Here is a 12,502-nt window from a genome sequence, read left to right as displayed (position 1 = left end):
AGGCCAACAGTTGCCTTTGTCAAGTTATACAGCTACCTTTTTTTTTAAATTGCACTTGCCTAGTGGTTTGTTCGAAGCAATTTCAGTTTGAACTGTTCAGTTTAGTCATCTCAAATTGAAAAGCTGAATTTAGCAGTTGAAAGTTGGAGACTTTACTTATCACTAACATCTACATAACCTACAATCTTGCTCATTACTCATTGCTATAACTAATTACAACGTTTGAATCGAAAATAACAGGTGAAATTAGTAGTTTCTCATAATGAAACATGTTTCACCCATCTCAGCCTTGACATTTGTGATTGACAATTAGCTCATCACGTGGAGAGCAGGGCTGTACCGAAGGAGTGATGAGAGACGCCCCTGCCAAGGGTACAGGCGTAGGTAGCGATAGAGAGTACAGAAAGAAGTATACCATGTGACATATAGTCTGCTTCGCGGAAAGCAAGAGAACGCAAAGTAAAATTACAATAAAAAGACAATTCCTGGAAAAGGAAATTTTCTGGGATCTTATTTATAATCATTTTCCTTTTATTTCTAGTGAATTATTTGTAACTATTATTAATTTATGATAAGAAAGTAAAATCTGTTCTTTATTACTGATCAAGTCTACCAAAAATAATGTACAGTAATTGCCATAAGCAATAAGCTATATATGTTTTCTTTTACTTTCAATTTTTTAGAAAGTTCATACTAATTGCATAGTATATTAATGTAATACACATAGCTGTGTACAAAGTTTTTCATCAATATAGTTCATTTAAATTATATTTTTCAATAACGTTTCATTTTCAAATCTATTTACAAAATTTAAATTGAATCTTCCAAGTTATCTGCTAATAGTTTTATTACATTTCGTATAACAGGTCTATTTCGGTAGTAAAGCCGTTATCAAGTACACTTTCGAATATTTCAGTTCGTAAATTTCATTTCTTGTGCGAGATTTGTTTGTGGAGTACATGTATGTCTAGCTGGGCGAGACGTATATATTGCACTATTAATGAATCCTCTATCGGTTGTCCCTGTTTTTATGATGATAAAATAAAGTCATGTAATAAGTTGACTGCTAGTTGACAGAGATCAAAGATGCTGTATGTTTTCAAAGTGGTTGTCGCTAATCAGCCGTATTGTTGTATTTACAGATAATTTAGTTGTTTATAATCTTTGGCTAATTATTTGTTATCCGGTGTTATGCTTCAGAATTTCGGTAAATTTTTGTACGTAGTATTTATGTTTGATGTCGGACTGTTCGTTTAATACATCGTACGGACAGTTTTACATGAGTATGTAAATCTCTAATTCTTGTAATATGCTCATGGCAAGATTTGAAGTGCAGTTCCGATTTTGTCGACTTTATGGTTTTTTGGTTCTTAAATACATGAAGGGATTCGATATATTATACGGACAGACAGACCACCATAACATAAATATTAATTAGAAAATTTTGTCGATAGTTTGAAACGTGATAACGGATAAAAAACAAGCAATCAAAGATTACACAAACAACCAAATTATCTGTAAATCAAATAATACCGCTGACTGGCTATAACCACTGTGTAAATATACGACATCATTGAGATCTGTCAACAAGTTGCCAACTTGCTATGTGACTTTATTTTAATATCATAAAAACAGTGACTGTTGACATAAAGGACTCATCAATGTTGCAGTAAGTACGTGGCACCCAGCTAAACGTAAGTATACATGTACAATTAACCCTATGCACTAATATCGAAAAGGTAACTGAGATTTACCAACTGTAACATTCGCAGGTTTACTTGACATAGGACTATTGTATGAAATATAATAAAACTACTTACAGCAAACTTGAAAGATTAAATTTAAAATGGCACATTACGACGTACTCCACGCTGCGGACCCAACTATACAAAGAATATTTACAAAACATTAAAAATTGGTAAGTATGCGTAGAAAGAATCACAGGAAGATCGTTTTATTTGAGGGATTGAGACTGTTGTACCTGGTACATGATATTCTGGATAATGGCACTGGGACGAGGTTGACATCCAAGCTGGCCTCGAACTTCTGGGGACAGATATGGGGATCTTGCAGGCCACGGAACTACCTCAACTTCATGCAGACAGTTCGTAGAGACTCGTGTTGGTGAATATTATCCTGTTGAAAAATGGCAGCAGGATACTGTCGCATGAGGGGTAGCACGTATGGATGCAGGATGTCCGTGACGTACCGTTGTGCTGTTCCCTCAGTCACAACCACTTAGTACCCGAAGATAAACTCGATGGCTACTCCCTCCATGACGCCAGTATCAACACGGCTGTGCCTCTCCAAAACATTATAAGAATGTACCTCTCCCCATTCGATGTCATATTCGCTGACTATGGTCATGCTGGCTGATAGAGAACCGTGACACATCGCTCAATACAATTCGATGATATTCATCAGTGACAGTGCTGCCAAAGCAGAGCTACTAAACACAGCCTTCCGAAATGCCTTCACAAAAGAAGACGAAGTAAATATTCCAGAATTCGAATCGAGAACAGCTGCCAACATGAGAAACGTAGTGTAAATATCCTCGGAGTAGTGAAGCAACTTAAATCACTTAATAAAAGGACGTCTTTTGGTCCAGACTGTATACGAATTAGGTTCTTTTCGGAGTATTTTGATGCATTAGCTCCATAGTTAACAATCATATACAACCGTTCGCTCGACGAAAGATCCGTACCCAAAAACTGGAAAGCGACACAGGTCACACCAATATTCAGGAAAGGAATTAGGAGTAATCCATTAAATTACAGGCCCATATCGTTAAGGTCGATATGCAGCAGGATTTTAGAACGTACATTGTGCTTGAACATTATGAATTACCTCGAAGAAAACGGTCTATTGACACACAGTCAACATGGGTTTAGAAAACATCGTTCCTGTAAAACACAACTAGCGCTTTATTCAAATGAAGTGCTGAGTGCTACTGACAAGGGACTTCAGATCGATTCCGTACTTCTGGATTTCCGGAAGGCTTTTGACACTGTACCACTCAAGCGGCTCGTAGTGAAATTATGTGCTTATGCAATATCGTCCCAGTTATGTGACTGGATTTGTGGTTTCCTGCCAGAGAGGTCACAGTTCGTAGTAACTGACGGAAAGTCATCGAGAAAACAGCACTGATTGCTGGCATTAACCAAGGTAGTGTTATAGGCCCCTTGCTGTTCCTTATCTATATAAACGATTTTGGAGGCAATGTGAGCAGCCGTCTTAGGTTGTTTGCAGATGACGTTGTCGTTTATCGACTAATAAAGTCATCAGAACATCAAAACAAACTGCAAAACTATTTAGAAAAGATATCTGAATGGTGCGAAAAGTGGCAGTTGATCCTAAATAACGAAACGTGTGAGGTCATCCATATGAGTGGTAAAAGGAACTCGTTAAACTTCGGTTACACGATAAACCAGTCTAATCTAAAGCCGTTAATTCAACTAAATACGTAGGTATTACAGTTACGAACAACTTAAATTGAAAGGAACACATAGAAAATGTTGTGGGGAAAGTTAACCAAAGACTGCCTTTTATTGGCACGACACTTAAAAAATGTAGCAGACGTACTAAGGAGACTGCCTACACTACACTTGTCCGTCCTCTTTTAGAATATTGCTGCACTGTGTGGGATCATTATGAGATAGGATTCACGGAGTACATCGAAAAAGTTCAAAGAAGGGCAGAACGTTTTGTATTATCGCGAAATGTGGGAGAGTGTGTCACAGAAATGATACAGGATTTGGGCTGGACATCATTAAAATAAAGACGTTTTTCGTTGCGACGGAATCTTCTCACGAAATTTCAATCTCCAACTTTCTCCTCCGAATGCGAAAATATTTTGTTGACACCGACCTACATAGGGAGGAACGATCACCACGATAAAATAAGGGAAATCAGAGCTCGTACGGAAACATATAGGTGTTCATTCTTTCCGCACGCTATACGGGATTGGAATAATAGAGAATTGTGAAGGTGGTTCGACGAACCCTTTGCCAGGCTTTTAAATGTGATTTACAGAGTATCCATGTAGATGTAGATGTAGATCAGGAGACTATGCTTCCCGATCACTTCACCATATCAAACGCAGCCGTTTCTGTTCTGGTGCTAATCGCAAAGCGGGATGAGACAGAATGTTGCAGGGAGCACATTAATCATTCTTGGATGGCAGGCGCAGATGTTAAAGTGTAGTTGGTACCCAGGACGGCGATATACCCTTGTGGGAGTCAGATGTGGTCGACTGCAGCCTTGACAACGAATATACTCGCCCTCACGTTCCTTGCACCCCAATATCAGGCCACTGCCACATCCGAATGCCCCGCAAATCTAGATATTGCACAATTCTATCGAACGTCCACATGGAGACATGTACTGAGCCAGTGTATTATCTTCGCCCGTCTAGGTCAAGGGTGGCGAAGATTTCAGCTCGCCGGCCATGCCCGGGTCCGAGTGCCAAACCGCTCAGCCTCGCTTCACATTTCTCCCACCGCCACGCCGCGCTGTCCGAATGCGAGAGATAGGAGAGGGGAAAACGGTGAACGCGCCGCATTTAGATGACAGTCGAGTCGTACTGCATACAATTTGGTTTTATATTTCATATTTCTCAACAAAATGGATCGCAAACAAAATAAGTTTTCAGTGTTAATAAATTATTTTTGGTGCACAGAAGACACGAGATAATTTTTATCTGGCACACACTGTCGGCATACGGACAGACGCAGACAATTTCACGGAGTTTGACACTCAAGTTGCCACGTAATCGTAACTTAATTTCATGATCGGAAAAAGGTCTTTCACACAAATACGTCGATCGAAATATTGTAGCACTTATGCGAAATCATTATGGAGACGGAAAATCGACCGGAGAAAAGCAATGTAGATATCCTGGACAGATTTAACGTTAAAGATTTGTGACTGAAATTCGAAATACCTTGCCGGTCAGTCAGTTACATCTGTGCAGGAACAGGGGCACTCTCAACTGAAACGGCAAACAGCCTCGAAAGTAGCTCTAAAAGAGGTGTAAGATTGACAGTGTCTTCAAAACATTTATAAAACTATCGTTGTAATTCTTGCAAAGCCACAATGAGTTCTTCAAATCTCGCGCTTTCTTTAACGCCAGTAAGCTTAGGGAAGTAGACTGTCTTTGTCAGATTTTCTTTTTAAATACATCTCTATCAAATCAGAAAGAAGTTGTTTTACTGTGGGCAGTATGCAGTCAAGTTCACTTAAAATGCGGAGTCTGCGATCCATTCCGGATGTTCTGATTTTCGCTCCTGCACTCCTTTTTCCTTCATGAATTCAACGATAGCGAGATTTAAATCGACTTAACTGTCGTACTTTGCAGCACTATATAAAGTCTCCGTACTGTTCGTTCATTTCCGCTGAAAACTTTTGCAATTGAAAATGGAGTAATGGGTGCAGCTTTCGAAATTTCACTATTCGTACCATCAGTTTCATCAAGTGTTCCGTGCTTGAAAATTCAGCACAAAGAGCTCCCCCATGGCCAGAACAATGAATCCCGTCTGTCGATTTTTGTAATTTTTTGCTCTTATTCAATGTCGTCTACAACTTTTAATTCTTTCTGCACGGTACTACACTCCTGGAAATAGAAATAAGGACACCGTGAATTCATTGTCCCAGGAAGGGGAAACTTTATTGACACATTCCTAGAGGCAGATACCTCACATGATCACACTGACAGAACCACAGGCACATAGACACAGGCAACAGAGCATGCACAATGTCGGCACTAGTACAGTGTATATCCACCTTTCGCAGCAATGCAGGCTGCTATTCTCCCATGGAGACGATCGTAGAGATGCTGGATGTAGTCCTGTGGAACGGCTTGCCATGCCATTTCCACCTGGCGCCTCACTTGGACCAGCGTTCGTGCTGGACGTGCAGACCGCGTGAGACGACGCTTCATCCAGTCCCAAACATGCTCAATGGGGGACAGATCCGGAGATCTTGCTGGCCAGGGTAGTTGACTTACACCTTGTAGAGCACGTTGGGTGGCACGGGATACATGCGGACGTGCATTGTCCTGTTGGAACAGCAAGTTCCCTTGCCGGTCTAGGAATGGTAGAACGATGGGTTCGATGACGGTTTGGATGTACCGTGCACTATTCAGTGTCCCCTCGACGATCACCAGAGGTGTACGGCCAGTGTAGGAGATCGCTCCCCACACCATGATGCCGGCCGGGTGTTGGCCCTGTGTGCCTCGGTCGTATGCAGTCCTGATTGTGGCGCTCACCTGCACGGCGCCAAACACGCATACGACCATCATTGGCACCAAGGCAGAAGCGACTCTCATCGCTGAAGACGACACGTCTCCATTCGTCCCTCCATTCACGCCTGTCGCGACATCACTGGAGGCGGGCTGCACGACGTTGGGGCGTGAGCGGAAGACGGCCTAACGGTGTGCGGGACCGTAGCCCAGCTTCATGGAGACGGTTGCGAATGGTCCTCGCCGATACCCCAGGAGCAACAGTGTCCCTAATTTGCTGGGAAGTGGCGGTGCGGTCTCCTATGGCACCGCGTAGGATCCTACGGTCTTGGCGTGCATCCGTGCGTCGCTGCGGTCCGGTCCCAGGTCGACGGGCACGTGCACCTTCCGCCGACCACTGGCGACAACATCGATGTACTGTGGAGACCTCACGCCCGCGTGTTGAGCAATTCGGCGGTACGTCCACCCGGCCTCCCGCATGCCCACTATACGCCCTCGCTCAAAGTCCGTCAACTGCACATACGGTTCACGTCCACGCTGTCGCGGCATGCTACCAGTGTTAAAGACTGCGATAGAGCTTCGTATGCCACGGCAAACTGGCTGACACTGACGGCGGCGGTGCACAAATGCTGCGCAGCTAGCGCCATTCGACGGCCAACACCGCGGTTCCTGGTGTGTCCGCTGTGCCGTGCGTGTGATCATTGCTTGTACAGCCCTCTCGCAGTGTCCGGAGCAAGTATGGTGGGTCTGACACACCGGTGTCTATGTGTTCTTTTTTCCATTTCCAGGAGTGTATAATGTCATTTTGTAGCAAATAAGCAGTACCAGTCACTTAAGCGGACTGCGGATTCTCGTTCCTCTGTTCTGTCATTCCTATTCGTTTTAAAGGATAGTGACGACAGCTCGCTAGACTGCTTCTCTTTCTGCAAACAGCTACTGGACCCGTGAACGTCCTTCATAGACAGATAGCTCTGAGCACTACGGGACTTAACAGCTGAGGTCATCAGTCCCCTAGAACTTAGAACTACTTAAATCAACTAACCTAAGGACATCACGCACATCCATTCCCGAGGCAGGATTCGAACCTGCGACCGTAGCAGTCGTGCGGTTCCGTACTGAAGAGCCTAGAACCGCTCGGCCACAACGGCCGGTGAACGTCATTCATACTACGAACAAACAGCAATGTGTAAACGGCGCTAACACCATGACTGTGTCGAACTCTGTTGTGCCGACCGCAAAATGCCACACCGCAATACAGAATGAAATGCTGCCCTGTTCCAGGTATTTACGAGAAGGCCCGAACAAAGCCGAATGACAGGGCGGGTCCCGGCTCGTCCGCGGCCCGCTCCAACACCGACTCAAAGGAAGGGCTCGGCGCTTGTTCGTGACGTCACGTTAGCTAGGCACGGCGAACGCCAAGTCTGTTGCAAGCATGATGGTGTCTCCCTCTCTGACACAGGAAAATGTGAAACTATTGGCGGCAGTTGGCCAACACACATTGTTCAGAGAGATTTCTGCAATCAATTAATTGTGCAATTCATTACACTTCTTAACAAATAGTGTACTCCTGAACTTTAATTTCCACCTGTTTTAAGGACTGATATACGAAAACAACTTCATGATCCAGCAGCAACAGAATTCGTGCTTCTTTACCTTATTTGTAAATCTGCGGAAGTTACGTTTGTACTGGGTTGCTTTTACTAGAAACTGTGAACATATTGGTGCTCTCCTTTGGGTATCTTGGTTGACTGTGGGGTGAGGAGCACTGAATGTTAATGAAATATCTTGCGATTGTACACATTGGGGGATGGAGTGGGGGACAGAAGAAGAGGCAAAAGAGAGATACTTGTTTTATCAAATAAATTTTTTTATCTTATAAAGTTTCTCCTTTCAGGTGCAGAGGGGAATATTTATCTTCTCTTATCTACATGTTTAAAAAAAAGTTTAAGCTCAGCAGTATTTTCGATGTATGAAGCTATTTTGTTTCCTGTTTAGAATTCCTTTCGTTAAAAACGACTGTAATCTAATGACTGGCAACAGTTGAACATTTATACATGTACAAATGGTTCAAATGGCTCTGAGCACTATGGGACTCAACTGCTGCTGTCGTAAGTCTCCTAGAACTTAGAACTACTTAAACCTAACTAACCTAAGGACATCACACACATCCATGCCCAAGGTAGGATACGAACCTGCGACCGTAGCAGTCGCGCGGTTCCGGACTGAGCGCCTAGAACCGCTAGACCACCGCGGCCGGCACAAATGTAAATTAGTTCACATTTCCAGTGACGATGTCAAACAAAAATAAATAAATAAAAGAAACGAGTCAATTGTAAGGCAGTTGGGGTAAGTTTCGATAGCAAAATGGATCATGTAAATATAGTTACTTGAATGTAAAATTTCCGAAGCTCGCAATGGGGCAAAGTATCCTCTCATATTGATCTACGTTTGTTTCGACAGGATTCAGTAATACAGAACTATGATCTTCATTTGTAGCTTTACGATAGTAATAAAATCTTTCATCTAAATAAAACTGCAGAATCCAAAACAATACCAAACATTTTGTCCAAAAATAAGAGATTTATAGTGATAAGCACGCCCAGGCGTTTCTGCCTGCAACAGACCTGGCGTTCGCTGTGCCTAGCTGACGTAACGTCACCAACAAGCGCCGAGGCCTTCCTTTGAGTTGGTGTTGCCCGCACACGCCGCACGCTTGAACTTTAGCACGCCGTGCCCAGCTGTGATCTACATGGCAATAACGTATCTATTGTAGTTTATCGGGTACCCAGAAAATAAAAACGCAGCCAGTTTGATTCGGTACTGAGAGAATACTTCGTGGTGAGGATTTGACTCTCACGGCTCAAGGTAAATGATACTTGCAGTTAATATAACAGCACCTCAATTCTACAACCAATATTTACTTTGGCTGCCACGTGGCCGTCGGAGACCATAGCTGCAGAGATGGAGTTGGGTAATGCCGTGGATGCATCGCTCTCGTGGCGGCGAGCAACGTAGGACTCGGCCGGCGATTCCCCACCGGACACATCACATCCAGAGGCTCGTCTCCGGGTAAGTCCCGCAGGGAACACCGCCAGGCGTGTGACGTCGTTCTCTCATCTCTCAGTCTCACCACAAGGTTTCTCCGTAGTTTCTGTCCTTCAGTCTCGTTTTAATTCCGGACTTCCGAGCTCCGTTGTGCTGCCGTATCACTGTTTACTTCTCTCATCGTATATATGGTGTAAATAAACAACGTATACAAAATTTTAGTGTTTAAAGAAGATGAAAAGAAACCCTTTTTTGGTATAATAAGAAATTTACAGGTGCACTATGTGCCCGGAAGAATCCGACGAAGGTTTTGATGTTATGTTGAGAGGGTGCTCCAACTGCCCTATGATGAATAACGTAGTGTTTTAGGGATGCTACTGACCACCTATGTATTACTTTTTGTGGTGGAGAGTGAAATGTTTGGTCTGTAACACTCAGACAGTGACTCTAGAATTGGTTGATCGTTTGGCTGACGCTGCAGCAACTGTTAGTGAAACAGAGTGTGTTAGACAATCATTAGCACGAAGACAAAGTTGTAGGTTTATTTACAGGTGATGTACGACTACATTGCATCTCATTTCTAAGTACTATACACAGAAGAGGCAAAAAATTAAGACCACCTGTTTATTAACTTGTTTGTCTGGGCGCTCAGTCCGGAACCGCGCTACGGTCGCAGGTTCGAATCCTGCTTCGGGCATGGATGTGTGTGATGTCCTTAGGTTAGTTAGGTTTAAGTAGTTCTAGGGGACTGATGACCACAGATGTTAAGTCCCATAGTGCTCAGAGCCATTTGAACCATATTGTTTGTCCTTTTTTGGAACGAATTACGTCACTGATTCTGCGTTTCAGGCATCCGACAGTTTGTCTGTAGGTTTTTCGAGGTATGTGGCATTAAGGGGTCTTGGTGTCTACGCACAGGTCATGTAATTCGCGTAAATAGACAGCCACAGATTTTCAGCGCTCTGATGGTTCCATAGGATTTACATTAGGCGGATTTGGTTGCTGAGACATCAACTTGAGTTCACTATAACGCTACTCAAACCACTGTAACATGCCTCTGGCTCCGAGACACGGACAATTATACTGCTGAAAAATGACATCTCCGTCGGTGAAAGCCGGCCGTTGTGGCCGAGCGGTTCTAGGCGCTTCAGTCCGAAATCGCGCTGCTGCTACGATCGCAGGTTCGAATCCTGCCTCGGGCATGAGTATGTGTGCTGTCCTTAGGTTAGTTAGGTTTAAGTAGTTCTAAGTCTAGGGGACTGATGACCTCAGATGTTAAGCCCCATAGTGCTTAGAGCCATTTGAACAGTGTACAAGATGAACATTAATAAAACCGACAAACTGCAGGGACTGATACATGACTGTAAATGGAGGAAGAACGGTCCTATGAACTCCTTTCCGGAGATGGATCGTTGCGTCGGTAGACGACGGTTGGCGAACGACAGTTCCTTTGACCACGTGCTGTGTGTTCCTTGCGTGTTGCAGGCTGTGTGATTGTTATAGCGTACTGCAAGCAGCATAATGTTACGGTACTCATGCCGGGAACAGGCCGAGATTGTGATTGTGCACGACCAAGGAGATGGAATTGGTCGAGAGGCTGCACGGCTATACCTTCACATGCACCAACCATATCACACAACATTTGAAAGCTCTTTTTAGGCGGCTGTGTGGTCATGGGTCCTTTCAGACAGGGAAGCGGTGGACTGTGTGTGCATCAGATTTGACCAAGCGTGGTGGACCAGTGTTTATCACACTGAACTCGCATTAGGCAGGACAACGGTTCAATCCTGCGGCCGGCCATCCTCTTTTAGATTTTCGATGATTTCCCTAAATCGCTCCCGGCAAATGGCGGGATGGATTCTTTGAAAGGGCCCGGCTGACTTCCTTTCCCGTCCTTCCCCAATCCGATGAGACCGATGAACTCGCAGTCTGTTCTCCTTCCGCAAGACAACCCAACCCAACATCAGATTTGAAGGACCAGGTTCTACAGAATATTGAGATGAACCCTAGTATTCTACATCTACATCCATACTCAGCAAGACACCTGACGGTGTGTGACGGAGGGTACCCTTAGTACCTCTATCGGTTCTCCCTTCTATTCCAGTCTCGTATTGTTCGTGGAAAGAAGGATTGTCGGTATGCTTCTGTGTGGGCTCTAATCTCTCTGATTTTATCCTCATGGTCTCTTCGCGAGATATATGTAGGAGGGAGCAATATACGGCTTGACTCTTCGGTGAAGGTATGTTCACGAAACTTTAACAAAAGCCCGTACCGAGCTACTGAGCGTCTCTCCTGCAGAGTCTTCCACTGGAGTTTATCTATCATCTCCGTAACGCTTTCGCGATTACTAAATGATCCTGTAACGAAGCGCGCTGCTCTCCGATGGGTTTTCTCTATCTCTTCTATCAACCCTATCTGGTACGGATCCCACACTGGTAAGCAGTATTCAAGCAGTGGGCGAACAAGCGTACTGCAACCTACTTCCTTTGTTTTCGGATTTCATTTCCTTAGGATTCTTCCAATGAATCTCAGTCTGGCATCTGCTTTACCGACGATCAACTTTACATGATCATTCCATTTTAAATCAGTCCTAATGCCTACTCCCAGACAATTTATGGAGTTAACTGCTTCCAGTTGCTGATCTGCTATATTGTAGCTAAATGGTAAGGCATCTATCTTTCTATGCATTCGCAGCACATTACACTTGTCTACATTGAGATTCAATTGCCATTCCCTGCACCATGCGTCAATTCGCTGCAGATCCTCCTGCATTTCAGTACAATTTTCCATTGTTACAACCTCTCGATACACCACAGCATCATCTGCAAAAAGCCTGAGTGAACTTCCGATGTCATCCACCAGGTAATTTATGTATATTGTGAATGGCAACGGTCCTATGACACTCCCCTGCGGCACACCCGAAATCACTCTTACTTCGGAAGACTACTCTCCATTGAGAATGACATGCTGCGTTCTGCTATCTAGGAACTCTTCAATCCAATCATACAATTGGTCTGATAGTCCATATGCTCTTACTTTGTTCATTGAACGACTGTGGGGAACTGTATCGAACGCCTTGCGGAAGTCAAGAAACACGGCATCTACCTGGAACCCGTGTCTATGGCCCTCTGAGTCTCGTGGACGAATAGCGCGAGCTGGGTACACACGACCGTCTTTTTCGAAACCCATTCTGATTCCTACAGAGTAGATTTCTAGTCT

This window comes from Schistocerca gregaria, chromosome X, assembly GCF_023897955.1.
Source record: "Schistocerca gregaria isolate iqSchGreg1 chromosome X, iqSchGreg1.2, whole genome shotgun sequence".
Lineage (NCBI taxonomy): Eukaryota > Metazoa > Arthropoda > Insecta > Orthoptera > Acrididae > Schistocerca > Schistocerca gregaria.
Note: the sequence above shows the minus strand (reverse complement) of the source record.